This window comes from Morus notabilis, unplaced genomic scaffold, assembly GCF_000414095.1.
Source record: "Morus notabilis unplaced genomic scaffold, ASM41409v2 Scaffold1009, whole genome shotgun sequence".
Lineage (NCBI taxonomy): Eukaryota > Viridiplantae > Streptophyta > Magnoliopsida > Rosales > Moraceae > Morus > Morus notabilis.
This window is the reverse complement of record NW_010357868.1, coordinates 598,555-603,612: the sequence shown is the minus strand read 5'-3', so window position 1 is coordinate 603,612 and position 5,058 is coordinate 598,555.

Genomic DNA, 5,058 nt, shown 5'->3' with positions numbered 1-5,058 from the left:
TATTAAATAAATATATTAAATAAACATATATAATACAAAAACGGTTTCAGAAAAGAGGGAAGAAAATGAAAAAGAAAAAAAAAAGTGAAATCCGTTTTTCAGAAAACAGAAAACGAAAACGAGAAAATGAAAACACATTTTTTTCATTTTCTGATTTCCACAAAAAGACAAAAACGTTTTTGGTTTTGTTTTTTAAAAAAAATTGCACCAAACACGTTTTTAACACCCGTTTTCATTTTTTTGCTTTGAAAACCGTGAAAAATGAAAATGAAAACGCAAATAAACAGGCCCATCAAGAATATTGTAGTGGAAGATAGATTGTAGGATAGCTAATAAGTGAAAAAGTCGAAGTCTAGGGTGGTGCAAAGTTTTTCTCCGTCGTACATTTCTTTGGTATCCATCGTTTAACTTCTAATTACTATTTAGAGAGAACCAAATTAACTACTGGCTATAGCTAATTAAAACTAGCAGCAAAAATGAAAAAGTTAATAAAAACTATATAGTAATTATGTAATTGTATCTATATTGATCCTCTTATTTGGTCAAGCCGCGTGCACTACTTCTTTAATATTTGTTTCTGCTTTCACATGTTGAATTGTTTAATTTAAATTCCAGATCATTTGTTTATTCCATTTGCTTTTAATTGGGTCATGTCTTATATATTTTTCGTTTTTTTTTTTAATGGGGATGTGATTTTGTTGGATTCGGGTGTCTCTTGCCAGCTGGTCATGCACATCAGAAAACATCTTTATAAACTTGTCACTTGGGAATATATTACTTAGGTTATATTAATATATTGAATAAAAAAAGTCTACAACTGACACCACGATTTTTATCACGTATATTATAATAATATTAAGAATACTAAGTTAAATCTCAACTTCTATGTATTAACTCATATGGTATGTGAATTGTCATTTTTTTATTAGTGGGTGTTTAAAGCATTTTTACGTCAATTAATGAAAGACATTGTATCTACTAATAAAAAGATGACAACTTATGTTCCACATCAATTAATACATAAAAGTTAATATTTGAGTTGATGTCCTTAATATTACTCATTAGTGTATGTATGTTTACTCCATACTCGAGTATTAACCTGGTTTTCTCTCTCTTTTCAACATAATCTAGACCTATTTTCTTTGCTTCCGAAACAAATAAAAAAAAAAGAAAAAACTATAATAAACTCCCTATTTATTCTTGTGCGAGATCAATATGCACGTTCACATCATCTCTTAAAAAAAAATAGAAGAACGAAAGAAATAAAGAGGAAGAAGAAGTCCATGATCCAGGTCGGTATTGTAGAAAGATTTCTTCTCCTTAAAAAGGGACAACGTGGAAAGTAAATTAGGCATTATTTATTTCACAACTCAAATCACATTTTTTCACATACACAACTTAAGTCATAACTGAAACATACCCTTATATTTCCCCGCGTTTTGTGTCCAAGTGAAACTTGTTCACGTTCTGAATAAAATTTAAGAAAATCCTTATAATTACTTCATGGTGATTCCTTTTGGAATCATTTTAATTATCACTATGCAAGCATGGCTGAAAAATAAGAAGAAATAATAAACGTCCATTAATTTGTACGTTGTGTACTCCAGCTAGCTAGCGTATAGAAGTGATACCTAGCTAGCTAGAAGACTAAACTCTTCATCTTAATCCTCAAAAAAAAAAAGAAATCAAACCCCGAAGGGTCAGCGTCGTGGTTTGAGTTCACATCCCAACATATATATATATATATTCGGTTAGATTGAGGCATGTTTTGGGTTAAAAAAATTGAATTTTGAAAAGGATAATTAAATTAAGGGAGAGAGAGACTTGAAAGTATCATGTGTGTGAGACTGAAATGTACAATATTATTACTAAAGTGTGGAAAATTTCGATTTTTCTTTTCTGCTAACATGAAGAAAACTTGGATTGATCGATATATTCTCAATTGACTTTGTTTCCAAGCAGTGAATGACCCAAAGTCATCAATATTGTTAATCATAGTACTTTGCGCATCATGTTATCTTATATCTACTTATACTATGTCAAACTTTCTGTTTAAAAGCATAACTAACCAATTGTTGTCTTCGCGTAAGGCTGTAGTGAGAACGCGACTTTATAATAAGACAATAATGTAATTCTTGCAATCTAGTTTTAAGGCGAAAGTTATTCTTCAAAACAGAGTTGGTAGAAAAAAAAAATGCAAGTCGTCAAAGCTTTGAAACTCAAAATGTCAATTTTTGTTGAAATGGTTGTGATTGTGTTTTATTTCTTGGTAAGGATTGAGATACTATTTGATATATATATATACATGTAATAAATTAAATATGATATTCATGCACAAAATGCACGTTCTTTACATTAGTTTCCTAACATGTGAAGTACGTTTTGCTCTTACATTTTTCTATGATAGCAACCAAAATGACTGTAATTTGAAAGGAATATTCAATCAAGAAACTATATATATACGTATATGTGCTGAGATCACCATGTATACTTTTATTGCTCCTCTTTGAGGCCGGATGCTGTTATATATACCCGAAGAAAAATAATATAAATTAGTGTCTAAACTACTTTTAAGGCCTGTTTAGCATGACCTTAATCGAGAGGCAACCTTTGACTTCCAAATTCTAAGGACCCGTTTGTTTCATATACTCAAATTCAAATCTGTTACAGTATTTTTCTCACACAAAAAATTTGAATTTCAAACGTCAGAATTAAGAATCTTAGTTTGAGTATACATTTCAAACGGACCCTAAGAGCGTTTAGGTGGCCAATAACTAGTCAGAAAATTGTGTTGGTCATCTAAACCAAAAAAATATTACCCTCTCAATAAAGCTCTTCTCTAGAAAACCTTATGAACTTGTATCAAAGTTGCAATGAAGTTGGGAACTTGTACTAAATTTCAAGCTCGAGAACTTGTAAAAATATACTTCAATCTTTAAGATAATTTATTGATCAAAATTAAATCTTGTAAGGATCGAATGAAAATGTCAATATAACAATCAAATGTTAAATTTTGATATTTATGTACTATAATTGGTGTTAAATTTAACACCAAGTATATATGTCAAATTTAGCACCAAAAATAGTAAGTAATTTTCCACTCCCGTATAAAAACTGAGATTCGGCACTGTATTGGTTTTGGTTAATTTTCTTACACACATCCAATCTATCAAAAAAGTACTCTTCCGTTTGATTGTTTAGTTCCCAACTCTAACTCAATCTTCATCTTCTTACAAAACATTCATCGCAGCAGTTTAAAAAAAAAAAACGAAGAGACTAAGAAATAATATTTCGTCCCTTCACGTCTGTTGTTGTTTATAGTTCGTTCGTTAGAGGACAATGCTCTAATAATTTGAGTACTGTTGAATTTGGCATTCTAAAATTTGGATTTAGAATGCAAATTTGGATTTAGGTCAAAACTAGCTATGAGTAAATTGGAAGGAAAGAGAGGGGAAGGAGTCGTCCAAAAATATATGCTTCATTAAAAAGGCATGTGATGCCCATGTGTCATGAATCCATTCATTGCAACAATTTTTACGATAGAAGGGTCAAACGTGATATTATTTGATAGATCAAATATGAGATTTGTTATATTTTGAAGTTTAGAAGAGAGGAAAAAAAGGATACAATTATATCAGTACTATGTGTTATAATGAAACATTGTGTTTTTGATAATATTAAAATGGTATCTCGATATTTTTAAAAATATCTTTTTAGTACCTGGAAGTTGATTTTTGAGACATCTAATCTCTAAACTAGCTAAGGAAGTGGGTCAAACCAGGCTGGAGAACGCGAACGGAATCAATTCTTATTAATTAAATAGAAATCAATTTAAAAGAATCTAAAAATATTGTAAAATATTTAAAAGAAAACAACAAAGTAAAAAAAGCTCATGATTTTTTTTTTCTAGATTTATTAATTTTTTGGTTAATTAAATAGAAGGATATTAAGGTTATTTTACATCTCAAAAATCAGTTTTAGAATCTTAAAAATATGCTTTTAAACACTAAGAGGTACTATTTCAATATTATAAAAAATATAGAATACAAAAAGTATGTTTCGCTATAACACTGAGTATCAAAATAATTTTATCCTGAGAAAAAAGAGTTGAGGGGGACAAAGTGTATAGTTGGAAGGCCAAAGTTAAAATTAAGCCAAACTGGTTCCACTTGTTAAATAGGACACTTGTACTAGACCAAGTAGCTTATAAGCGTGATTCATGAGCATTAATGTTTAAATAAAAAACTGTTGCTTTTCATTGAAAATTATATACGCTTCTAATTTTGGTAGTTAAGCGGATGAGGCCGGTATATACAAATTTAAATAATTAGGTATATCTAAAATCCCTGTAATAAAAATAAAAAAGGAACAAATAGCTAGTGTGTAAATTTACACACCACATTATCCTTGTGTGTATGTATATTACACATGTACTATCACTTTCTTTTTTGTGGCTAAAATCGCTTTTCAATCACTTATTTTTTTCTTTTTTCGTTTAATTTTTTTTTCCTCGCGCATCTCCCTTCCCACTAGTAATTATAGGGTATCGTTTTCTAGGCAGCGAGTATATAAAACTACTCAATATTAGAATGGACCTGACTTGGCAAATTTAACAACAACCAGTATTATTATAGAACATATATATGGATTAATTACAAAAATTCCTCTTAAATTATACTCTTTTTAACATTTTGTCTCTCGATCATGTAAAATGCAATATCTATTCTCCCTGAACAATAAAATGTTAAAAAAAAACCCCTTTCGTTAAGTTTTTTTTAAGAGAAATTGATATATAGTTTGTTATTTTAAGGTATTTGATAGCTTTATGGTTTAAAATTTTAGTTTGAATTTAAAACTAATTTAACTTTTAATTATTATGCATTCATTATTGATTGAATGTAAGTTAAAAATTTAATGAATTTTTTTTAGTAGAATAAAAACATTTATGATGTTTTTCTTATAATTTAAATTAGTTTAGATCGAAATTAAATGTTAAGCTATAAGATTATCAAAATACTCTCAAAATAGTAAATTAAATGTCAATTTTAGTTAAGTTTA